At 40.8% G+C, this 26,591-nt stretch overlaps 1 protein-coding gene across 3 annotated transcripts in view; it reads left to right on the top strand.

The window, feature by feature from the left end:
- Positions 1 to 533: 533 nt before the first annotated feature.
- LOC109908466 (semaphorin-6D-like) overlaps positions 534 to 26,591 on the top strand; it is a 164,034-nt gene continuing 137,976 nt past the window's right edge. For 2 of the 3 annotated variants that reach the window (XM_031789408.1, XM_020507117.2), the window contains exon 1: positions 535 to 793. The gene's annotated coding sequence lies outside the window, so the exon portion shown is untranslated. Of the gene's footprint in view, positions 794 to 26,591 lie in introns of all 3 variants that reach the window. The other variant, XM_031789410.1, reaches the window with a different exon arrangement.

Raw genomic sequence — 26,591 nt, 5'->3', positions numbered from 1 at the left:
TGCATAGACTATTGGCTCTGTGCAGCCTATACTAAGTGCGCCGCTTTTTTTGTTGTTGATAATCTGTAGAACAGTTTTACTGTTTAACCATTATTACAGTACAAAGGAAGCTATTACACATATTTAATGTGAAAACTCTAAATGCTATTAAAACGGCACGGTGTATGTAATTATAGGGATGTATGAGCAAAACATGGAGTAAGTTAGGTCCATGCTAGTTGATATTTGGACAACAATTAATAACAGAAGGCAACGGAGAAGAAACTTGTTGACAGAATGAAAGTATTTTTTTTCTTCAGTTTTCTTATATGTGGAGCAAAGTAACCTCCTTCAGAAAGAAGCTCAATGATATCTCGATTTAAACACCCTTGGCGGAGAGACTGGCTGCAGGCTCGGGTTGCAAGGATCCAAATGTGTAGGTATCCAACAACTGGACAAAAATTAGATGTGGAGGGAGAAGTCAAAAGAAAAGGTTTGAACAAAACACGTCTCAAACAAGGTCTGGTACTATCCACCCCCTTGCCATTGGACCGAGTGGCTGCCAATTCAACACATTTGGGCGTGTATTCGCCGACGCTGCTCTTCGCTGGGTGAAGTATGTTGTGATTGCAGTCCAGCTCGAGCGTGCGCGGGTCTCTGTCATAACAAAGGGCGCTCTTTCGCGCTCTGGGAATACGAGCCTTTTTGGAAAAAAATAACTAATCTTGTCCCAACGCTTCTGTAACACTGGTCTCTGTCCTGCAAGAATCAAAGTATTTTCAACGAAACAAGATAGCCAAAACGAAAGAAAAAGGTAAGAGTTATACTACGGCACTTTCTCCATTAGCTGACTGTCTCGGTTGCTGCACCTACATTTCACTTGCGCATCGGAGTATTTTGTGGTGTCACAAGTTTGCCCCAGTATCTACATAGTACATAGAGGACATTGGGCTATTCAAAACAAAACGATGTCGTCTTCTAGTTCTTAGTAGGTACTTATAGGAAGGTCTACCATTCATAACGTGTTTGGCCAGTTTAGACCACCTGCCTCCAGCCCCCGGTTTGTTTTTTGCCCTAGCGCTACACAGCGGATTCAAATAATCAACGCTCAATAAAGAGTTAGTTATTTGAATCAGCTGTGTCGTGCTAGGGCAAAAACGTGCACCCAGGAGGGGCCCCAATACCGAGATTGAGAAACCCTGTCCTAAACCATCGGCTACAGCTCGATCATCTTTTCAGGAAAATGCAATGCGATAAGAGCATTTGTCAGCAAATAAATATGCAAAAATAGTATACTATGAATACTCTATCCGTATTTGGATAGGCTATATGATTGTGTTTTGTCGTTGTGCAGACGGACGTCTGTTTGTATTTGTGTAGGCTATAGTTTACATAAATTAAAATGAGACTTGAGTAGGCTATATAATAGACCTGCAACCAAACATGTCTTTCAAACACTGTTATAGAATCTCATTGAGCCATTTGAACAAGGTGAATACCAGATAGCGTTTGTAGAAAATTGTTGCCAGTTAGAGTAAGTTGAAATGCGTAGCTGCGTGCGCCAAGATGTATCGAGTTGGGTGATTTCGCAGTCCTTTGTGTGGTATGACAAACTTGTTGTTGTAGACCTAGATTTACCTTACTTGGTTCGTCAGCTTTATATTATAGAGTAATGTCTTGTCATTTTGACAGCAGCTTAATTAAAATGCGTATTGGGGGATTTTAGTTGTGGATGATTTTTTATTTTCCACAACAACTGCAGTCTGTCCTAATGCAATGAAACAAATGATGAATCCTTTGATTGTATGTTTAGGCTGATTTAAATAGATTCTTAAATTGTTTTTGAGTTTGTGCACATATGTATAGCCTCTAGCTGTATTTTCAGGCTACAGTGATTCGAGTTACATGTTGATATGAGTTTTATTCATGTAGTTTAATGCGTATCGATAAACACTAGCCAAAATATAATAGCCAATATTGTGTCAAAGTAGAGAGAATAATGTCCAATAGGAGGACATTGAAGGTACAGGTCTGGGTGACAGTCTGTGTGTAGTCTACAGACCTGGATTGAGACAAAAATAGGCTATCTTTTTATGCTCTTTTAGAACCATTCTCAGCTATGCCCAACAGAGAGAAGCTTTTAGTAGGCTTATATCTGCAAGTCAAATATCTTGACCAAAGTATGGCATGAAGTACTTGTGTGTGGGGGGTGGGTTCTGCTCAAATCTGGGTCAAGGATTGAAAGGATTGTGAGTCTTATTCTGTACATTTAATAATTTCTTACTTTTCTAAAGTCTAGCAACCTGGCCAGCAGGCAGGTTAGACAAGCTAATCTAATTTAATTGATAGCCTGACATGGCTTGGTAGCTAGTTATGAGATTGGGAATCTATCTAGCTGGCTATCTAAATCCAATTTCATAAAATTGCTAGGTGGCTAGTATTGTCAATCAAATGTTTTTATAAAGCCCTTTTTACATCAGTTGATGCCACAAAATGCTATACAGAAACCAAGCCTAAAACTCCAAACCGCAAGCGATGTAGATGCAGACAAACAGAACATTTTAGTTTTATGTATTCATGAAGAATAAATCAATAGGCTACATAGTTTGATCACATGAATTTAAAAACATACCTTCGACCCAGCACCGTATCGAACGCTGTGTGTCACTCTACTGTACACTTTCTCCTCCTCCTCCTGATGATACTACACGCACTAGAGTATAGTGTCCTACCTTACTTTTCTCGGTGCACCTGGGAAGGGGCCACTTACTAGGGAGAATGGGGGAGGGGTATTCTTTGCCTAGTCCAGTCAGTGTGTCCCCTCTGTAAAATACCGCTGACAGATCTTTTTTATATATAATTATGACAAAACACGGGCTTAAAAATGAAGATGACTCATTTCAAACCGTGACATAATAGGGGGCCTTTGTGCCCCCGATGGTCATGACACCACTGGCAGCGTGCACAACTAACATAAAGACACATCTTTAATGCCACTGTGTTTCCCCTCCATAATAGTTTTGGTGATGTGGATGTGTGATTACTGTGTCTAGATTCCAAAGTTTAGAAGAAATTTAAATATTCATGTTAATCTGGTGCAAAACTCACCAGCTCTAGGGTATCATTATCTTACAGTACAAACAAGGTTGTTTTTCTCCTTTTTTAAATGTTTCTTGCCGCAGATATTTTATTAAACTATATTCACCCACATCTTTGACATGTTAAAAAGGAAACCAAAGTTGTAGTTGGTGTCCTAGTTTTTCACAGGTCCTTGTCGTCAGGGCTAGGCTGCTCTGTCAGAGAACATGACAGTACTGTTATACAGTAGGTAGTTTAGATGTCATAGCCTAATCAACAAGCGGTGCTATTGCTTCCCTTCACCAGAGTTGGAATATCCTACAGGTTTGTAGCTTTTTCTGGTTTTGTCATTTTTGAATAATATGTTTATCATATTATTTGTAACTCCTACCCAACCAGTATGCCCTCTCTGAACTCTTTTTACTTTGCTCTCTCGCTTTCTCATTTTCTACCTCCCAGAAACACACATCTCCGCTTTCTTATTACACAACCCCATTCAATAAGTAACTCAGGTCTTGCAGGCTGGTGGGTGATGGCTGTAAATGACTGGAGCTGAGAGAGGCGAGTGTCGGCAGCCCATTCCCTCTCTGTCGGCTCCCAAATTGCATGTTGTCCAGCTCTCATTTCAGCCCTGAAAGAGCCGGCGCTCAGTTAGCATGGCTAATGGTGCATTTAGACTAGGGTGTAATTTTATTTCCAATTTCCGATGGAGCTGTAGTTTTGTATTAAATGGCGGGAGGTCTGCTTCAGGGCTGTGCTGGGCTGTGACGTGTGGATGGCTGTGTCTCTGTAATGGTCTACGGGGTAATGAGGGCAGAAATAGGCTCCGGCCCAGGACTATGGTCCTGTGGGACGTACAGTACAGCCTATACCTCCCAGCCCACGGTCACCCCTATGATGCAGATATTCCCTCATCCAGCTCTGCTGCCTCTCCAACTGTTCCAACACACTTCAGAACTGGCCCAGACTCAAGTTGCTGTACTGTTTAGAGAAGCAACTGTCTTTTGAGTCAACTGTCTTCTGCGGAAGACTGCGGTACCATTATACTATCCATAATATTATATTGAATGGTTTCGGTTAGGAACCTGAGAGACCCCAGATGCCCTGGCACATCAATTGCAGTGGTTGAATACTGTGATCTGTCCCTTCTGTGTTGATAACTTCCATTTTGAGATCAATATGACTTTTATAGTATATTTTTTGTAAGTGTAGAGGATTGACAGTAACCAATATGTCTGAGGTGACTTTGAAGTGCTACCTACGGCACTGGAAGGCTGCTAGGGTTTAAATAATGGGCAGTGTGACTATGTTTGGCTTGAAGAAGCAACAGTTAATCTTCGCCTCCCACCCCCAGCATATGGGACTTTGTTTGGCCCTGCACCGGAGTGAAGCACTGGACTGTGGCGTCTCATATTTCATATTGATGGTAGTTTGTTACCCATGGCAACTGGGCAGCTGATGGGGACCCCATATCTGGCTTAGGGGCGAGTGGAAAGGGGGGGAATAAGGAAAGGAGGGTTTTGCAAGGCTGTGCAGTCTTCCACCCTCCCTGCCTGCCTGCTTCTGTTCAGCGAAGGGTTCCGGAACCCTGGGGAGTGAATTATTACCTGTCAGCCCCAGAGCCTCCCCATCATCCATAACCCAAGGCTGACACGGGACAGGCCTGTCCCAGCTATCTGCTGAGACCACCAGGCTTTGGCCTTCAGGTCTGGCCCCTCCAACGGACCATGGGAGAAAATCACATTAACATGTAGCATCAAGCATTACAAATGGTGGGTTTAGGAAAGCCTTGTGGCTTTGCCATGGCAGCTGAAGGGGGTCTTCAGTCATTGTCCGGGACCAGTAGGGGGAATGTACTTTACTGTGTTTCAGCCGTTTGCTCTTCACAATGCAGAAACTTGTTTTACTGAGTCCTCATTGCAATGCAAGCTTCACTGTATTTGGTCATCATAGATTTGGCATGATTTATTGCATTTTCTAGTATTGGTTTGAATATCACCTCTTTTCATGATATCACCTATGTTAATTTCAGCACTCATACCAGGACCTGCGTGCCCAAAATAAATGTCTGATTTAATTGACTGTGTTCAATATTGACACTGTTTTATCCTATTAGCCCCATCAGTAGTAGTCATTTAAATAGAGTCCTTGACAGGGCAGTAATTAGCTCTGATTCTAAAAAAACAGGCGAGCGATGGCTGCCCTCCTGTCACACCGCAGCGGTTAGCACTGTACGGGTAATTATACCAGAGCTGGTGAGTGCGTGAATTTGGGAGTAAAAAGTTGAGTTCAACCAAAGGATAGAATGAAAAAAGAACACTCTGGACAAGTGACAGGCCTCGGTCCTCAGACTGGCTGTCTTCCTGTGGTTTTATAAAGTGTTTTTCAGCAGTGTTAACCCCTTGTCAAACATGGTCTTAGGCTGCTCAGCTAACCTGCAGGAGCCACGGGCCGAGAATGCTGGGTAACTGTCTGGTTAAGCTCCATGAACTGAAGTGGAAGGGTTCCAGCAATTACAGGGGGAATGTAACCTATGTCAGCAGTATCTCATTTATGTATTCAGGTCAGTAAAAGTTTCCCAACCTTTAAAAAAAGTATTTACATGTGAAAATGTTTTCATCCTACTTTATTTGTGTTATATTAGTATGTAAATCATGCTGTCAGAGTGGCTTGTCTATGTTTGTTTGAAACACCTTCCCAAATCACAGAATTACAATCTGCAGTTGAGTAATCCTTTTAGATTCCACTACCTCTTTGTCTTCCTCAAAAGAGATTGGACACACACACACACACACACACACACACACGGCTGTTTGATTAGTGTGACGGGAAGATTGTGCTCGGTACCCTCAGGGCTGGTAAGGGAGAAGAGTTTTGGGCAAGAAATACATCCTGTTGAGATGAAAAGTCTTTCCCTTTCATGCATATTTCATCTGAGGAGGTAGCTACTTCTTCATTTGCACATTGAGTCTCATCCTCCCTGAGGATTACTGAGCAATGACTAAAACCATTGCCTTTTTTTAAACTCACATTTAACTGCGACACCCACACTCCCCCAGAGCCCCCAATGCACCATTAACAAACTCAAGGGCAATATTCAGGCATTGAGATACTATTATATGCATACAGTATAGAGGTCGACCTATTCATCGGAATGGCCGATTAATTAGGGCCGAATTCAACTTTTCATAATCGGAAATCCTTTTTTTTAATGCACCGATTTAAAAAAATATATATATATATTGTAATTTTGGTTGTAATCAAATCACTTTGATTTGAGAACATTATTTTCAATGACAACCCACCGTTCCTAGGTTAACTGCCTCGTTCAGGGGCAGAACGACCGATTTTCACCTTGTCAGCTCGGGGGATATAATCTTGCAACCTTACGCAAAAACGACCTGCCTCTCTCTCGTTGCACTCCACAAGAAGACTGCCTGTTACGCGAATGCAGTAAGCCAAGGTAAGTTGCTAGCTAGCATTAAACTTATCTTATAAAAATCAATCAATCAATCATAATCACTAGTTAACTGCACATGGTTGAAATTACTAGTTACTATCTAGCTTGTCCTGCGTTGCATATAATCTGACTGAGCATACAAGTATCTGACTGAGCGGTGGTGGCAGAAGCAGGCGCGTAAACATTCCCGTTTTGCCAGCAGCTCTTCGTTGTGCGTCAAGCATTGCGCTGTTTGACTTCATGCCTATCAACTCCCGAGATGAGGCTGGTGTAAGCGAAGTGAAATGGCTAGCTAGTTAGCGCGCGCTAATAGTGTTTCAAAAGTCACTCGCTCTGAGCCTTCTAGTAGTTGTTCCCCTTGCTCTGCATGGGTAACGCTGCTTCGATGGTGGCTGTTGTCGTTGTCGCTGGTTCGAGCTCAGGGAGGAGCGAGGAGAGGGACGGAAGCTATACTGTTACACTTGCAATACTAAAGTGCCTATAAGAACATCCAATAGTCAAAGGTTAATGAAATACAAATGGTATAGAGGGAAATAGTCCTATAATTCCTATAATAACTACAACCTAAAACTTCTCAAATCAAAGTGATTTGATTTGATTACAACCCAAAACTTCTTACCTGGGAATAATTGAAGACTCATGTTAAAAGGAACCACCAGCTTTCATATGTTCTGAGCAAGGAGCTGAAACATTAGCTTTCTTACATAGCACATATTGCACTTTTACTTTCTTCTCCAATACTTTGTTTTTGCATTATTTAAACCAAATTGAACATGTTTCATTATTTACTTGAGGCTAAATTGATTTTATTGATGTATTAAATTAAAATAAGTGTTCATTCAGTATTGTTGCAATTGCCATTATTACAAATAAATAACTTTTCAAAGAAAAAGTCCGATTTAATCGGTATCGGCTTTTTTTTGGGTCCTCCAATAATCGGTGTCGGCATTGAAAAATCATAATCGGTCGACCTCTAATACAGTACCAACAGGTATCAGTAAACTTGAATCAAAACACTTTCCCACTGGCTACTTGATGCAGGAAGCAACATATTTTGCCACAATCTTGTTACTCTGCTGCTCATCTTCTCATAGAATGCAAGTTAACGAAACAAACCTTCCTGTAAATTGGTGCTGGCCACACATACACTTTATTGATTGGCGCAGTCCTAGTGGGGCTAAAGGTGCAGTGGTTTTTGTTCCAAATTATCTCTTAATCACTTCATAATGAGGGCAGCCTCCCTCCATCCTGCCTCATTGATTAGCTGCTCATGTCGAAACCGAAGCAGTCCATCCACTTCACTTCACTAAATGTTTACTTTGGATTCGCTGGTGTTTGGGCTTAGCTATATCCGAAATCCTTATAATGGGTTAAGTTGATTTTGTTTCTGGTGGTGCATTCATGCAGTTTTTGTATAGTCTATTTTGGTGATCATGCAATGGAATTCACTATAGCTGAAAACCACCTAGTTCCTGCATGATTTCAGAATAGGTTTTTATTTTTAGGCTAGAAATAATATACAAAACCGACTCTACTAACTTTATTCCAAGAATTTTACATGTGGGTGCATACTGGACCGTGTTATTCTTGGAAATCGACCCACAATGTCTTAGCATGCAGGAAAGATCTGTTCCGCAGAGAGAAAATGTGTGAGGAGGACATTAGTAAAAGAGGGAGAGCGAGAGAGATTGGGAAATAGGCAGAGTAAGTAGGAGAATAACATCAACAAAAATCCATCATTCATGCCACAAAATACATGTACTCCTTATGCATTTAGGGCCCGATGCAGACTTAGGAAATGTACACCTTTTTATGCACACCTTTCCTAGGCACTTCTCAGTAGTTGGTATTCAGACTTACCTTATGCAGGTGCATAACGGGCTTTTCAGGTGTGATTCCCTTGCGGGCATTTAAATCAATTACATTGAATCTCTGAAAAGCCTCCCACTTGCTGGCCAACAGATGTTCTTGTGGAGTTTTCATTCAATAGTGTTTTCAGTACATGTATCTAAAACCATCCCTTTAACTTTGTACAAAACATTGTACAATCAGTGTACATGCTCTTTCTGTGACAGACTGACCAGTGAATCCAGGTGTAAGCTATGATCCTTTATTGTTGTCATCTGTTAAATCCACTTCAACAAAGGAGGCTGACACAATTGTACAGTTAGTCAACTAACAGTCCAGTACAACATTGGTGCCCAAAAAACAAAAGAATGCACAACTCATTGTACCTTGACAACGAATGGGGTATGGAGGTCAATGACCTTACAGAGTTCCACTTCTTTCAGCAAAAACACAAAACTGTGGTTGCAGTGGGCTAAATGGAGAAAACCCTGAATATTGGAGAATCAGAAACACATTGCCTGGTCCACTAGGGTGGATTAATCCCGGTTCCTGCTGTTTCACGCTGATAGCAGGACTAGGGCATGGAGAAAACCACATGAGTACATGCATCCATCATGCCGCGTGTCAACATTGCAGGGTGGTAATGGTGTAATGGGGGGGGTGTTTTCATGGCACGTATTGGGCCCCTTGATAAAAGTGGAGCAACATTTGAATGCCACAGTATATCTGAACATCATTGCCAATCAGGTGCATCCTTCATTTTTTTCTGCAGGATAATGCCTCATGCCACAAGGCTAGGATTGTTCAGGAATGGTTCCAAGAAAATTACGGCCAGTTCAGTTTACTGCCCAGTCACCAGATCTCAATCCAATAGTGCATCTGTGGGATGAGATGGAATGATCTATTCAGAGTAGAGATCCACTACCAGCCAACTTGACATAGCTGTGGAAAGCATTGGAGTCAACAGCGGTTTGATTCATCATGAACGTTTCCGTGTTCAATTCATGAAATATTGGAAGGTGAGAAAAGGGTACAATAGGGGTTGAACAGCAGTCCTATAAATCTACCCTAATAATCCTCACTAATCCCGGAACTGTGATGACAACGATCCAGTCATCATGAACCGTGCTCCAGGTTTAAACTGCTATTGTCGTGACTTTACTTTCGTTAATCTGATTACGTTATTTATTAAATCAACTAACTGCGTTTAATTGTTGTCCGATTTTTATTTTATTTTAATTTTTTATTAATCATGCAACAATTAACTCAATAGGATTTGGGGCACCACTGAAGAGGTTGTTTTAAGAGTTACCGTCTCCCGAATTAAACTCTATAAGGTTCCCGAGTGGAACAGCGGTCTAAGGCACTGCATCTCAGTGTAAGATTGGTCATTACAGTCCCTGGTACAAATCCATGCTTTCACATCCGGCTGTGATTGGGAGTCCCATAGGGTGGCGCACAATTGTCCCAGCGTCGTCCGGGGTAGACCGTCATTGTAAATGAGAATTTGTTCTTAACTGAATTGCCTAGTGAAATAAAGGTTCAATTAAAAATAAATGTGTATATATCTATTTCATCGATAAACAGTTTTTATTAATCATTACCTCATCATTATTCTGACCAGTTGTAACCTTCTTGGATTTGCAAAAACCCCAGCCTTGCTCATTATTCAGTACTACAGAAAGTTGTTTAATTATTGATTCACTAGCTAACTAAATAATAACAGGATAACATATCCACTTGATACATGAGAAGAAAGTCGCAACATGGCATTTTACAGACACACGGAGAGAGAGCATGACATATATTCTAGAACTATTCTCACAATCATATAGTTTGCACACAAACCGCCACCCGTTTGGAATAAGAAATCATTAATGTATTTACATTTGGGTGCCTTTGTCCATTGTGTAGTCCAAAACCGAACTAAAGAGTTCTCTGCCATTGGCTTCTGATGCTGCTTATTTGAAGATTTTCCAGTGGGGTGATAAGAGTAGTCTACTACGGTGATTTGAGACTTGTAGTAGGATGGAATGGTTTGAAGAGTTTTTGAGATATTTGACTAATCCGCTGTACCAGTGATTTTCTGAGAAGGTAGTTTGTCACCTCTTCCTCCTCGTTGATTGTTCAGGATTCAGACCACTATGGAAAAGGGCTGCAGCTTTTCGTCTAGCTGGTCTAAAGGAAAATTAGTTTTTCTTCCCCTCGCGTTGAGGCTCAAAGTTTTCAAACATGTAGCTAACATCTCATGTTTCTTGGTCGAATGTTCATTCCGTTAACAAGGCTTTTTATGCACTCTGGCGAAAGGGGACGGCGCTGTCCATCTGACACACTCACCAACCTCACTCGGGGCATGGCTACTTACTTATGCACAGTTTATAGGAGATAGGAATGTGATTTTAGGAAGTATAAGAGAATCTATCTTAACAAAAATACTTGAACTTGGATTGTTTGTTGATCATTGCTAGACAGCCATTTTCAAGTCCTGCCATAGATTTTTTTCAATACATTTTTAAGTCAAAACTAACTAGGCCACATTGAATGTTCCTATGTCTTCTTGGTAAGCAACTCCAGTGTATTTTTGGCCTTGTGTTTCAGGTTATTAGGTGAATGTGTCTCCGTGTCTGTTGGAAAGCAGACTGAACTGAAGTTTTCCTCTAGGGGTTTGCCTGCTTGGCACTATTCCGTTTAGTGTTATCCTTAACAAAACTCCTTAGTCCTTGCCAATGACAAGCAACCCCATAACATGATGCAGCCTCCGTCATGCTTAAATATACAAAGAGTGGTACTCACTGACGTGTTGTATTTGCCCCAAACATAATTTATTGTATTCGGGACAGTTTTTGCAGTTCTACTTTAGTGCATTATTGCAAACAGCGTACATGTTTTGGAATGTTTGTATTCTATTCTGTTTGTATTTCATTTAGGTTAGAATTGTGGAGTAATTATGTTTTTGATCCATCCTTATATTTCTCCTATCACAGCCATTAAACTCTTAACTTTTTTAAAGTCAACATTGGCCTCATGGTGAAATCCCTGAGTTGTTTCGTTCCTCTCCGGCAACTGAGTTAGGAAGGACGCCTGTATCTTTGTAGTGATTGGGTGCATTGATACACTATCCAAAGTGTAATTTATAACTGCACCATGCTCAAAGGGGCTATTCAGTGTCTGCTTTTTTGTGTTTCCCCATCTACCAATGGGTCCCTTGCTTTGTGAAGAATTGGAGCATCTCCCTGGTCTTTGTGGTTGAATCTGTTTTTGAAATTCACTGCTCAACTGAGGGACCTTACAATCATCTCTATGTGTGGGGTACAGGGATGAGGTAGTCATTCAAAAATCATGTTAAACATCATTGTCCATGCAACTTATGTGACTTGTTATGCACATTTTTACTCCTCAACTTATTTAGGCTTTCCATAAGAAAGAGGTTGAATACTTATTGACTCAAGACATTTCCGTTTTACATTTCTAAAAACATAATTCCACTTTGACGTTATGGGGTATTGTGGGACACAATCTCAATTTAGTCCATTTAAAATTCTGCCTGAAATGCATAAAAATTTAGAAAAAGTCAAGGGGTGTGTGAATACTATCTGAAGGCACTGTAGGCTTATTTCTGTGGGTATTACTGATGGTGGCTACTGATATCATATTTAATATGATAGAAATAAAATATATTTTTTTAAATACAAAAATGTCCGGCCATATAATAAAATAATTCTAGAGTGCATACATCAACTCGGTAGCTTCGCAGCTACTGTCAGTGCGCACGGGGTTTCATAGGCTAGAGCCTCAGCTTGGGTCTCCAAATTTCAGACCCACAAATGATGAAGCTTTAAGGCCTACAATTTGAATTCTGAATAACGGCAAAGCTATTTATACGTCACTGTGGAAAAGAGTACGAAATACCTGTCATGTTGACATGCTTTTTAGCTTGCTGAAATATGACTGGTTTCACATTTGTCTCCAGGGATCATAAGGTAAAATAGATCTAAAACAATTGTCATATGTACAATTCCCTTATCCAAATGGATTACTCAAATAGCTCTGTAAATTTGTAAAAGAAAGATGTTGTTGCACTTGGAACCGACAGGTTGCTTGACCTTATTCATCATTTCATTTTGCGTAAAGGTGTTGGAATTATGACGAAATTAAGTCAACATCAGAATACAGTAGAAGTCAACCGATTATGATTTTTCAACGCCGATACCGATTATTGGAGGACAAAAAAAGCCACTGCCGATTAGTCGGCCGGTTTTTAAAATGTGTATACAGTGGGGCAAAAAAGTATTTAGCCAGCCACCAATTGTGCAAGTTCTCCCACTTAAAAAGATGAGAGGCCTGTAATTTTCATCATAGGTACACTTCAACTATGACAGACAAAATTAGAAAAAAAAATCCAGAAAATCACATTGTGGGATTTTTTATGAATTTATTTGCAAATTATGGTGGAAAAAAACTTTTGTTATTGACCAAATACTTAATCTCAATACTTTGTCATTGCCAACAAAGGGTATATAACAGAGGTCAAACGTTTTCTGTACGTCTTCACAAGGTTTTCACACACTGTTGCTGGTATTTTGTCCCATTCCTCCATGCAGATCTCTTCTAGAGCAGTGACGTTTTGGGGCTGTTGCTGGGCAACACGGACTTTCAACTCCCTCCAAGGATTTTCTATGGGGTTGAGATCTGGAGACTGGCTAGGCCACTCCAGGATCTTGAAATTCTTCTTACGAAGCCACTCCTTCGTTGCCCGGGCGGTGTGTTTGGGATCATTGTCATGCTGAAAGACCCAGCCACGTTTCATCTTCAATGCCCTTGCTGATGGAAGGAGGTTTTCACTCAAAATCTCACGATACATGGCCCCATTCCATTCTTCCTTTACACGGATCAGTCGTCCTGGTCCCTTTGCAGAAAAACAGCCCCAAAACATGTTTCCACCCCCATGCTTCACAGTAGGTATGGTGTTCTTTGGATGCAACTGAGCATTCTTTGTCCTCCAAACACGACGAGTTGAGTTTTTACCAAAAAGTTATATTTTGGATTCATCTGACCATATGACATTCTCCCAATCTTCTTCTGGATCATCCAAATGCTCTCTAGCAAACTTTAGACGGGCCTGGATATGTACTGGCTTAAGCAGAGGGACACGTCTGGCACTGCAGGATTTGAGTCCCTGGCGGCGTAGTGTGTTACTGATGGTAGGCTTTGTTACTTTGGTCCCAGCTCTCTGCAGGTCATTCACTAGGTCCCCCCGTGTGGTTCTGGGATTTTTGCTCACCGTTCTTGTGATAATTTTGACCCCACGGGGTGAGATCTTGTGTGGAGCCCCAGATCGAGGGAGATTATCAGTGGTCTTGTATGTCTTCCATTTCCTAATAATTGCTCCCACAGTTGATTTCTTCAAACCAAGCTGCTTACCTATTGCAGATTCAGTCTTCCCAGCCTGGTGCAGGTCTAGAATTTTGTTTCTGGTGTCCTTTGACAGCTCTTTGGTCTTGGCCATAGTGGAGTTTGGAGTGTGACTGTTTGAGGTTGTGGACAGGTGTCTTTTTATACTGATAACAAGTTCAAACAGGTGCCATTAATACAGGTAACGAGTGGAGGACAGAGGAGCCTCTTCAAGAAGAAGTTACAGGTCTGTGAGAGCCAGAAATCTTGTTTGTATGTAGGTGACCAAATGCATATTTTCCACCATAATTTGCAAATAAATTCATTAAAAATGTGATTTTCTGGATTTTTAGTTTTTCATTTTGTCTGTCATAGTTGAAGTGTACCGATGATGAAAATTACAGGCCTCTCATCTTTTTAAGTGGGAGACCTTGCACAATTGGTGGCTGACTAAATACTTTTTTACCCCACTGGATATATTATTACACACATTTTTGTAATAATGACAATTGCAACAATACTGAAGGAACAATGAACACTATTTTAACTTAATATAATACATATGGTCTTTTGGATGGGTGTTCTTAAGGTGATTCCACAGGTTGGTGGTATTTTTTGATTTAGTCGTTGCTGACCCCATGCTTACATCTTTATCACAAATAAGACACCGTGCTTTCCCTGGTGCCAACTCCATGTAACAGTCCCACGCTGGTGCTCTGCTTTTCTCTGCCATCTGTAAAACACACACACAACTCTGAAGTGACAATGATACTGAAGAGTCTGCTTAGGAGACAAATACTCTCAACTGTTTGAATAAAAATAGAGTTTAAGTTACCTGTGATGAATGTTGAAAACAAAAACTGTAATTTCTATATGCAGGAAATCCTATTTTAATAATGGACATGGTAAGAATTGACTACCAAAGTGCGAGTCATAATTCCCATGACACCTTCTAGCAAAATCTGAAAAGCGGTTCCTTCATTCATTTATTCCATAGGATATTTTTCGATTCACTTAAAATAAGGTCTGTGTTTTGTGTAGGCTTACACCACCTGTGTAGATACCCATAGGACAAGGTAACTCTGATCAATATTGGCTAAATATAAGCAAAGATTAAAAAAATTGTAGAGTGGATTTCTGAAAATATTTTGACAAACGTTACCTTATCCTAGTGAGATTTACACGGGTATCAAAACGCCAAGGCGGTTTAAGCCTGCACGAAACACAGACCTTATTTGAAGTAGATCAAGACAGTCTGTATGGAAGACATGAACGGTAAAAATAACGAAGGAACCCCTTTCAAGTTCAGCCGCAAGTTATTACAGGAATTATAACGCGTCGGCTATTTCTCTCTAACCATATACCTTTGACTATTACGAGCCTGCTGCTGCCTACCACCCCTCAGTCAGACTGCTCTATCAAATATCAAATAATAGACTTAACTATAATAAACACACAGAAATACGAGCCTTAGTTTCCAGATTTGACCTATCACCTCAAACAAAACGTTTATTCCGTTCTGTATTTTATCTAACGGGTGGCATCCATGAGTCTAAATATTCCTGTTACATTGCACAACCTTCAATGTTATGTCATAGTTACGTAAAATTCTGTCAAATTAGTTCGCAAAGAGCTAGGTGGCCCAAAATGTTGCATATACCCTGACTCTGCGTGCAATGAACGCAAGAGAAGTGACACAATTTCACTTGGTTAATATCGCCTGCTAACCTGGATTTTATTTTAGCTAAATATGCAGGTTTAAAATGATAAACTTGTGTATTGAGTTTAAGAAAGGCATTGATGTTTATGGTTAAGTACACATTGATGCAACGACAGTCGTTGATTGATTGTTTTTTATAAGATAAGTTTAATGCTAGCTAGCAACTTACCTTGGCTTACTGCATTCGCGTAACAGGCGGGCTCCTCGTGAGGCAGGTGGTTAGAGCTGACAAGGTAAAAATCTGTCATTCTGCCTTGTTCCTAGGCCGTCATTGAAAATAAGAATGCGTTCTTAACTGACTTGCCTAGTTAAATAAAGGTGTAAAATATTTTTTTAAATTGGCAAAATTGGCACCTAAAAATACAGATTTCCGATCGTAATGAAATCGGCCCTAATTAATCGGCCATTCCGATTTAATCGGTCGACCTCTAGAATACAGTGTGTCTGTGAACACCTCTGCCACACCTTCATTTCTTTGATCTCTACCCCAAACGAATAGTAGCTGAATAGCATGCTATTCTTAGGTGTAACATCAGAATACGGATATAGAGAAAAGTGCATAAAAATAAAATGTAAGTTCCATTTATGCGTGCTTAACTTTGGTCGGAATTCCCCCATTTAGTCTTTGTTTGTGTTCTTAGAATCTGGGGCACAGTTATTGTGTCTTGTCACAGATATAGCTTATACTGTAAAGCAATAACTGCATGGGAAAAAATCTATGTAGAGTACAGCTACTGCAGAACCTATTCTGAGTCATGATCATGTCTCAAAGTAGTTTATTGCAGTTTTTGGAAATTAGGATTTTTATGGGCCCGAAACGTGAAATGAAGCAGGAAATTAAAAACCTAAGCTTGTTTTTCCCGCTTAAAGCCACTGCTTCATGCAGTGATGCCTCATACCTGATTCAGGCTCTGCACACACTCTAATAGTGAATGATATTCATTTACACAAAAGTGTTTTCATTAAACCGCTTAGTTTTTTTTCTTTGAATGGTATCATGTGCCTATTGAAAAATAAATATGATAGTCTCACACATTGGTGTTTTATGACATGCATACTGCCAATTTGGTTTTTATTAGCTTGTTCAAAACCCTGCATTGAATTCCCCAACTATCCATAAATAGCTGTCTTGTTCGACCTTGTTACTGAACTTGGCCGGGGTCTATCAAGACTTAACTTAACATCTAAGCACTTAGGTAAGGGATGACAATGGATTGCATTCAAGTGTCTGCTAGTCCACGCTTTGTTTAACGTCAATGTGTGTGTGTTTATGCATGTGTATGTGTTGGTTTTTACAGTATAGGTCTACATCTCTGGGTGGTGATAATGCAATCAGTCGTTTGGTTTGGATGAGGTGCAAGATTAGTTCAGTAACAGACTTCTATCGCTCTCATTTTCCTGGGTTTCTCTGAACTCCAGCCCCTTTCAGCCCCCCAGGGTTATTTTTAAACCGTTCTGTGGGGGTAGAGGTCCAGGGAGTTAGTGTCAAATAATTCTACCCAGGGCACCCGGCCACGGTGTGTACAATTGCCCCCCCCCCCCCCCTCCTTTTCACTGCAATTGTCCGATTTCATGGGTGTGCCAGTTAACCTCTCTAGGGTATGTGGGACGCTAGCGCCCATCTGGCCAACTTCCAGTGAGATTGCAGAGCTCCAAATTAAAATACAGAAATGCTCATTATAAAAATTCAGAAAACAAAACATATTTTACATAGGTTTAAAGATTAACTTCATGTTAATCCAACCACGGTGTCAGATTTATAAAATGCTTTTCGGCGAAAGCATACCTAGCCCAGAACATAGCGCACTTGACAAATTATTACAAACAGTAACTAGCCTAGCAGAAGCGTTACAAAACTCAGAAATAGAGAGATAATTAATCCCTTACCTTTGATCTTCATCTTCGTGGCACTCAGACATTCATTTACTCAATAAATGTTCCTTTTATTCGATTTAAGTCTCTTTATATCCAAAAACCTCAGTTTTTGTTTGCGTTTTCTTCAGTAATCCACAGGCTCAAACGCAGTTAAAACAGGCAGACATAAAAATTCAAAATTGTATCTGTAAAGTTCACAGAAACATGTCAAACGATTTTTGTATTCAATCCTCAGATTGTTTTTAGCCTAAATGATCTATAATATTACAACCGGATAATGTCGTCAATATAAAAGGTTACATTAGAAATGCACTCTCTCGGGATTGAGCATGAAAAAGCTCTGTGACACGTCAGCGTCCACTCATTCAGACTGGTCTTACTCCCTCATTTATAAGAGTACAAGCCTGAAACAATTTCTGAAGACTGTTGACATCTAGTGGAAGGAATCTAGTGGCATAGGAACTGCAAATGGAGTCCTAAGTCAAAGGATACTGTAATGGCATTGAATAGAGAACTTCAAAACCCCCCCCCCCCCCCCCAAAAGACTTCCTGAATGTATTTTTCTCAGGTTTTTGCCTGCCAAATCAGTTCTGTTATACCCAGACACTATTTTAACCGTTTTGGAACCTTTTAGAGTGTTTTCTATCCAAATCTACCAGTTATATTCATATCATATCTTCTGGGTCCGAGTAGCAGGCCATTTAATTTGGGCATGCTTTTCATCCAAAATTCCGAATGCTGCCCCCTACCCTAGAGAGGTTAACCATGTGGTGACTCATACATGCAGCTGTGTGTGGTGGGTGTTTGCGTATTATAAGAGCTGTTACGATGTTTACCATGTGTTTAGTCTTTTACACAAATACAGTAAACATATTTGTGTTGACACACACAAACGCACTCCTACAGGTTCTCTTTCTCCTTCCCAGTGCCTCCAAGGCGTCCTTTATTGCTTTCCCACATTATCTCTCTGCCCCTCCGGGAGAGACTGGTCGATGCAATCACTGGTGACGGACGGTATGAAAGACAATACTGCTTTACTGCCTCGTCTCAGAGAGATGAGAGAGAGGTACAGAGAGAGAGGTACAGTAAACCGGGTATATCTTTAGTCACCTAATTTGAAAGGACCCAAATAGCCACCACAGTGGAAATGACCCCTACCTCCCACTGTCACACTCTAAACATGGTTCCATTACTTACTACTGTAATCACAGTCTGTGTCCGTGACTATTTTAGATGGTTCCAAAAAAGGTTCCAAAGGTTTGTCACATACACATGGTTAGCAGGTGTTAATGTGAGTGTAGCGAAATGCTTGTGCTTCTAGTTCCCACAGTGCAGTAGTATCTAACAATTCCCCAGCAACTACCTAATACACACAAATCTAAAGGGATTAATGAGAATATGTACATATAAGTATATGGATGAGCGAATGCCGAGCGGCATAGCCAAGGTGCAATAGACGGTATAAAATACAGTATACATGCGATATGAGTAATGTAAGATATATATAAACATTATTTAGAGTGGCATTGTATAAAGTGACTAGTGATCCATTTATTAAAGTGGCCAGTGATTGGGCCTCAATGTAGGCAGCAGCCTCTGAGTTAGTGATTGCTGTTTAGCAGTCTGATGGCCTTGAGATATAAGCAGTTTTTTAGTCTCTCGGCCCCAGCTTTGGTGCACCTGTACTGACCTCACCTTCTGGATGGTAGCGGTGTGAACAGGCAGTGGCTCGGGTGGTTGATGTCCTTGATGATGTTTTTGGCCTTCCTGTGACATCGGGTGCTGTAGGTGTCATGGGGGGGCAGGTAGTTTGCCCCCGGTGATGCGTTGTGCAGACCGCACCACCCGCTAGAGAGCCTTGCTGTTGAGGGTGGTGCATTTTCCGGACCAGGCTGTGATACAGCCCGACAGGATGCTCTCGATTGTGCATCTGTAAAAGTTAGTCAGGGTTTTTGGGTGACGAGCCAAATTTCTTCAGTCTCCTGAGGTTGAAGAGGCGCTGTTGCGCTGCCTTCACCACACTGTCTGTGTGGGTGGACCATTTCAGTTTGAAGTTCTTCGCCGTACACATCACAGACAAACTTTCCATCTTCTCCATTACTGTCCCTTCGATGTGGATAGGGGGGTGCTCCCTCTGCTGTTTCCTGAAGTCCACCATCATCTCATTTGTTTTGTTGATGTTGAGTGAGAAGTTGTTTTCCTGACACCATACGCAGTGTGCCCTCACCCCCTCCCTGACGGCTGTCTTGTCGTTGTTTGTAATCAAGCCCACTACTGTTTTGTCGTCTGCTAACTTTATGATTGAGTTGGAGGCGTGCATGGCCACGCAGTAGTGGGTGAACAGGGAGTACAGGAGGGGGCTGAACGCACACCCTAGTGGGGCCCCAGTGTTGAGGGTCAGTGAAGTGGAGGTGTTGTTTCGTACCTTCACCACCTGGGGGCATGGTTGAGACCCAGGGCCTCCAGTTTGATGATGAGCTTGATGATGAGCTTGGAGGGTACTATGGTGTTGAATGCTGAGCTGTAGTCAATGAACAGCATTGTTCCATAGGTATTCCTTTTGTCCAGATGGGATAGGTCTCATCTAACCAGCAAGCCCTTCCTCCCCCACCACCACAATGAACTACACATCTCTATAGTTTGTCCCATTTGGTCTTTCCCTTTTCTCTGTCGGAACACTTCTGAGGTGCTAATGGAGTCGTAATGGAGAGAGACAGACTGAGCTCTGAGGAACATGTATGGGACAATCAGGTCAGTGATTGCATTGAGGCGACCATTCACACACAAGACCTTTTTAATTATGTTATTTTAATTAACCAGTGAGCATTATGTCTATGTCCATTTGTCTACCCACTCGCCTTGGCAGACTAGGCTGAATACGCAGGCATTGTGTTCACTTGGCTTCCGAGGTCCCTGCCTCCTCCTATATTTTCCATTCAGTCAAATCAAATTTTTTCTCTTTTAGATTAGCATGATAATACCCAACGGGGGGAGGATGGTGAGGTGTCAGCACAGGGTTGCTAATCACATTAACCGTGTGCACTGCCTGGTATTATTATACTAAATGCACCATCGGTTAAACTAACTGTCTGAATTCCGGCATTATTCTCCAGTATCAATGGGGTAAGAAAGGGGGAAGGAGGACAATGGCAAATTGTGGGCTATGTGTTGCTCCCTGGTGTCCACACTATTGTTCCATGGATCTTTCCCCAGTGTAATTATGCTATGCTAATACCCCCCCCCCATGGTCCCCAGTTATACCTGCAGCAGGGTTGTTCAGCCTTGCAGATTAGACTATGTCACGTTATTGTAGATGGAGTGAAACTAGAGCAATGATAAAATAAAAAACTCCTCCAGTGCCTCCTCTGAAACATGAGCATATCCTGGACTGTTTCTCAGACACTCTCTGTGGTGGTGGGGGTTTGACGGGAAAATCATTGGCTGAGCTTGTTGCCATGGTTTCAGCGTCAGGGTCAGGTGTGGGTCAGACCACCTTGATCTCCTCCGCTGGATTGATTGTGTTGGCCTTGACAGGGTTAGACCGCTGCTCCTCCTCTTGACACGAGGACTTTGTTAAAGCCTGACACAGGCAGCGCAGACAAACCCCCATCATGGTCTGAGGAGAGCCGGGTGGGGTCAGGAGTTAAGGTGGAGTTGTGGCTTGATCTGAATACTGATAGATTTTCTTTGGTTATCTGGGGAAGGGGGCCATGTTAGGAGAGAGGTCAAGTAATTTACCCTTATCTTCTGTTAAGACAGAGTATGGGAATGTGGTGAAGGAATGGCGAGAGACAAGTAGTCACAACATGCCTCGCCCTTTTGCTGGACTGTGTGTGTGCTCCTTGTGATTTCACTCTCACTGACCCACTAATAGACAGCTGAGAGGAGGAAGGACAGTTACAGAGTACTCTGTGTGCCCTCTGTGTGCCCGATGAACATGTTCTTGGTATTTTGTAGATATGCTCATTTTTGTGGTCAGTTCTTTTAAAATTTTATTTAGAGCCGAAAAACTCCCTTGCTTGTCTTGCATTTTCTCCTAGTAAAGTTGTTTTGACAATGCAATGAGATGACATGCACAACAGAGCTCTTGGGTTTAGCTTGAACTCAACTGATGATATTTTGATGATCTTTGAGTGTCTATATGTAGCTCACATATAGATGGTCCTTCATGCATTTCTAGAAAAAGGGCTCAATTATGTGCACCAAGTTAGTCTCTTTCAAAAGTCTACATTTTACTTGACAATTTAGATGTCTCTCCTCTTCTCAAGTAATCGGAGATATCATCAACATTGTCAAAATAGAAATTCTGGCACTCGCCTTTAGTAGTTTGAGGTAGTCCAAGAGGATAGTTTGAACCGCAAACCGTTGGTAATATTGACTGTAACAGAAATTAGGGGAGCTTGAAACATATTCTTGAACAATGACCATTTTGGAGCCCCTGTATTAAACCTTCAAGGGGGGTTGGACAATGGCACCACCCGCAGTGACATGGTGGTCCACAGCTGTAGATGATCCTAATATCTTAATGTCGAGCCCTGGTCCTGATCCTGCACCCTGGTCCTGGATAATGAGCAGCTAAGTCTTCCCTCTTTAGTCTCTGTGATTAATCAAACTACTACCAGGTCAGTGGAGGGAACACAGGGTTTGGAAGAAATCTGTCCTCTCCTAACCTCTATCCCTTTCCTTCATCTCTTCCTCCGCGTGGCGAGATCTGTGGTTGTCATTTGTGTTATTTTGCTGATTAATGGAGGTTTTCTGGTTTCTTTGGAGATTTAGTGTCTCTTTCACTGTTGAATATCCATATGCAGAATCGATGCAGAATCGCACATGCTCATGTCAACACACGTTAAAAACATCTTATGGCTAGGGGTTCCGCTAGCGCCCCCCCAACATTCCACTGAAAAGGCAGCGCGGGATATTCAAAAATATATTTTTTAAATATTTAACTTTCACACATTAACAAGTCCAATACAGCAAATGAAAGATAAACATCTTGTTAATCTACCCATCGTGTCCGATTTTTAAAAAATGTTTTACAGCGAAAACACAGCATATATTTATGTTAGATCACCACCAAATCCCCAAAAAACACACAGCCATTTTCCCAGCCAAAGATGGTCACAAAAGCAGAATTAGAGATAAATGAATCACTAACCTTTGATAATCTTCATCAGATGACACTCATATGATATCATGTTACACATGCATATTTATCCACAAATCTCGGTTTACATTGACGCCATGTTCAGAAATGCCTCCAAAATATCCGGAGTAATTATAGAGCGCTACGCCAGATAACAGAAATACTCATCATAAACTTTGACGAAAGATACATGTTTTACATATAATTAAAGATACACTGGTTCTTAATGCAACCGCTGTGTCAGATTTTTTTTTAAACATTACGAAAAAAGCATACCATGCAATAATCTAAAACGGTGCTAAGACATAACAATATTTCTCCGCCATGTTGGAGTCAACAGAAATACGAAATTACATCATAAATATTCCCTTACCTTTGATGATCTTTCATCAGAATGCAGTGCAAGTAGTCCTAGTTCCACAATAAATTGTTGTTTTGTTCCATAATGTCCATTACTAATGTCCAAATAGCTGCTTTTGCTAGCACGGTTAGTTCACATGTCCAAAAGCAGGCGAACTCGGACAAACTTCAAAAGTTATATTCCAGGTCGAATAAACTGGTCAAACTAAGTAGAGAATCAATCTTCAGGATGTTATTTTCATATATATCCAATAACGTTCCAACCGGCGCATTCGTTTTTGTCTACAGAGTCATGGAACGCAGGCGATATCAACAGTAATGTGCGCAACCAGGAACTGGCATTCTGCCAGACCAGTGACTCATTCCCCTCCCATCCGGTCATACATCACACTAGAGGCTTCATTCCACGTTTGACTGACTGTTGACATCTAGTGGAAGGCGTAGGAAGTGCGAACATATCCATATCTTGTTTGGATGTGAATAGGCGATGACTTGAAATTCGACCAGCCCCAGAATTTCCACTTCCTGTTTGGAAATGTGCCTGCCCTATGAGTTCTGTTATACTCACAGACATAATTCAAACAGTTTTAGAAACTTCAGAGTGTTTTCTATCCAATAGTAATAATACTATGCATATATTAGCATCTAGAGTAGGATGCAGTTCACTATGGGCACGCAATTCATTCAAAGTGAAAATGCTGCCCCCTATCCCTAACAGGTTTTTAACATGTAGGTGTGTGAGCTGCTTGTTTATCCTTCCAACCATATATGGAAGCTTCTGAAAAGAGTGGAATGAAGTTGCAAATAAAACACATCCTGTAAAATGTTTCAGCGGCCAGAGTTGTACATGATTACGAACAGTGGATTTTGTAACGGTGTTTACATGTTATCACAGGGTTGAGAGGAAGCCCAGGCTGGACAGTTTTGTTGCCTTAGCTCTGGTGGTGGACTTGTTCCTCTCTACTAATGTTACCCAATCAGAAAAGATTATGCTGGCACCATTATCTCAAAGCCCTCTGATCTTTTTTTCCCTTCCAATTCACATTTCCGTTTTTCCTTTTTTAGGTGTTTACTTTATGCTACTCTTATGCTGGCTTGCATATCATACTTTTAGATTGAGGCGAGTTTTCTTATTTTTTTAAGGAAAATATGATTGAGCTCCACATACGATATTGTAAGAGCCTAGAAAGTTTACTGAACCCTGAACAGATGCTTGCTTTTTCCCTTACTCCTGGAAAATATATTTTGAAATTGTGTTGACGAGTTGATCGCAGTGCACCAATCAGATAGGATCATGCTCGTACTAATAGGTGGCTTATTGATCTGTGGTGTTGATTAAACTGTGCAACTTTCTCCTCTTTTCTAAAGGAAAATAAAACACATAGTCCTACCCTCTAAAATAAATCTACTGGGCATTTGGGAGCAATTTGAAGTCTGGGACCTTTTAGTGCCTTGGAGTTAATCATGTTTTGCTGTTGAACTTGAAATGGAATTTGGGTTTCACTGCACACAAGTGCTGAATATGTTATTGTTTTGTGTTGTTCTTTCCCAGGCTGTGCTTTGAAATCTGAACTGATCCATTACAGCTCTTACAGATGGCAAGTACCAGCATTCATCGATCAACATTTTGCTACAGACCAAAAAAGAGCAAAACAATAGAATATTGGGCCAGAAGCCCATGCATATCACGCAACCCACAAATAGGCTGTTATTGATACACAACAGTTTAGATGTTTTTTTCTTGGTGCTCTTGGCCTTTTTCACTCATACTGGGGGCATAGATAAAATAGAAGAAAGTACAAATAAACAGAGCTATTATAGAATTTGAGACAATAGAGGAACCTGCATTAGCATGTGGCTGCCAGCTGGTCTGTTTTTTTTTTTTGTCCAGTGGCTTCTTTTTTTAACATGTCTTTACAGGTTGAACTACCTGCTGTGTTTTTGGGGAACTAGGTCACATACATGACCTTGACCATTTGTCTAGGATAGATAAGGTCCTAGTGTTGGATTTAGGCCAATTGTCTCTAATCATGCCCCCCAAAATGTTCAATTGCAGATGATTTTGACCGACCAAGTTCAGTGTAACTATAAATAGCCACTGCAATGGGAGGGAAAATGCACTTTCTTGAGGCTCTGCTGAATTGACTAGCCGAAGGAATTTTCCAGAACAATGACCAGGTTAATGTGTTTACAAAATGTTAATTGTGATTGATGGCCCTCATGTTTGATGGCCCTTTACCTCCCTTATCTCACCTCATTTGCTCACATCATATATAGACTTATTTTTCTACTGTATTATTGACTGTATGTTTGTTTTACTCCATGTGTAACTCTGTGTCGTTGTATGTGTCGAACTGCTTTGCTTTATCTTGGCCAGGTTGCAGTTGCAAATGAGAACTTGTTCTCAACTTGTCTACCTGGTTAAATAAAGGTGAAATCCTTATTTAAATCAAAAAAGTTAAGCAAGGCCTGGTCCTGATTTGGGATTTCTGTAGTGTATGTTTTTGTGGCCAAGGACTTGGATAACCGTCATAATGTGCTATAATTCACAACATGAACCGTGTACTGCAAGAACATGGACATGCTCTGGCATCATTTAAAAAATCTCACCTAAATCTAGGTGTCAGCCTATCCAGAGGAACAAAATCACTTACTAAACCAACAGGTTGTTATTTGTCACTGTTTGAAAGATCTCTTTGCCATATTGTCAGAGAGTGGAGAATTCAAAGAGAGAAATCCAAAGCTTTCTCAAACCGCTCTGTGCTGAAAGGGGAACTGGCAAAGTGAAGCCTAATTCTCTTTAAGCAGATTGCCAGAACAGATTGTGTTCTGAGATGCCCTGTGATTTGGCCATCTCCAACTCTCTCTAGGATTTGTCAACAGATTTTGTTCATAATCTGCCCATTATCAATGTAAACTAAGTGCAATTTTGTTAACTTCCCTTTCTCTGAATAGAGAAGAACCTGTAAAGAAACCTCTTCTGCTTTGTTAGTCAATGGTATTTCTCTTCTGACATTTTAAGCACAGGACATTTAAATCTCTTTTTTTTGCTGCTTGGGTCTTTCCTTTACTTCAAAAATCATTGTTTGCCTTCCACTATAAACCTGGCTATATTATTGAGAGGGGTATCGAACATACGAATCCTGCCCACGGGTGGTTTGAGTTAAAAAAAATATATATATATATATATATATAAGAATTTGAACGGTAGTATATATGTTTTGGAGTCACTTATAAATGTCCTTGTTTATTTTAAATAAAAGCTAAAAAAATGTCCATTTAAAATAACATAAAACTGATCAGAAATACAGAGTAGACATTGTTAATGTTGTAAATTACTGGAAACGGCAGATTTCTTTATGGAATATCTACAGTCGTCGCCAAAAGTTGAGAATGACAAATATTAATTCCCACAAAGTTTGCTGATTCAGTGTCTTTAGATATTTTTGTCAGATGTTACTATGGAATACTGAAGTATAATTACAAGCATTTCATAAGTGTCAAAGGCTTTTATTGACAATTACATGAAGTTGATACAAAGAATCGATATTTGCAGTGTTGACCCTTCTTTTTCAAGAGCTCTGCAATCCACCCTGGCATACTGTCAATTAACTTCTGGGCCACATCCTGACTGATGGCAGCCCATCCTTGCATAATCAATGCTTGGAGTTTGTCAGAATTTGTGGGTTTTTGTTTGTCCCCCTGCTTCTTGAGGATTGACCACAAGTTCTCAATGG

This window comes from Oncorhynchus kisutch, linkage group LG2 (assembly GCF_002021735.2).
Source record: "Oncorhynchus kisutch isolate 150728-3 linkage group LG2, Okis_V2, whole genome shotgun sequence".
NCBI lineage: Eukaryota > Metazoa > Chordata > Actinopteri > Salmoniformes > Salmonidae > Oncorhynchus > Oncorhynchus kisutch.
This window is presented reverse-complemented; position numbering and strand designations above follow the sequence as displayed.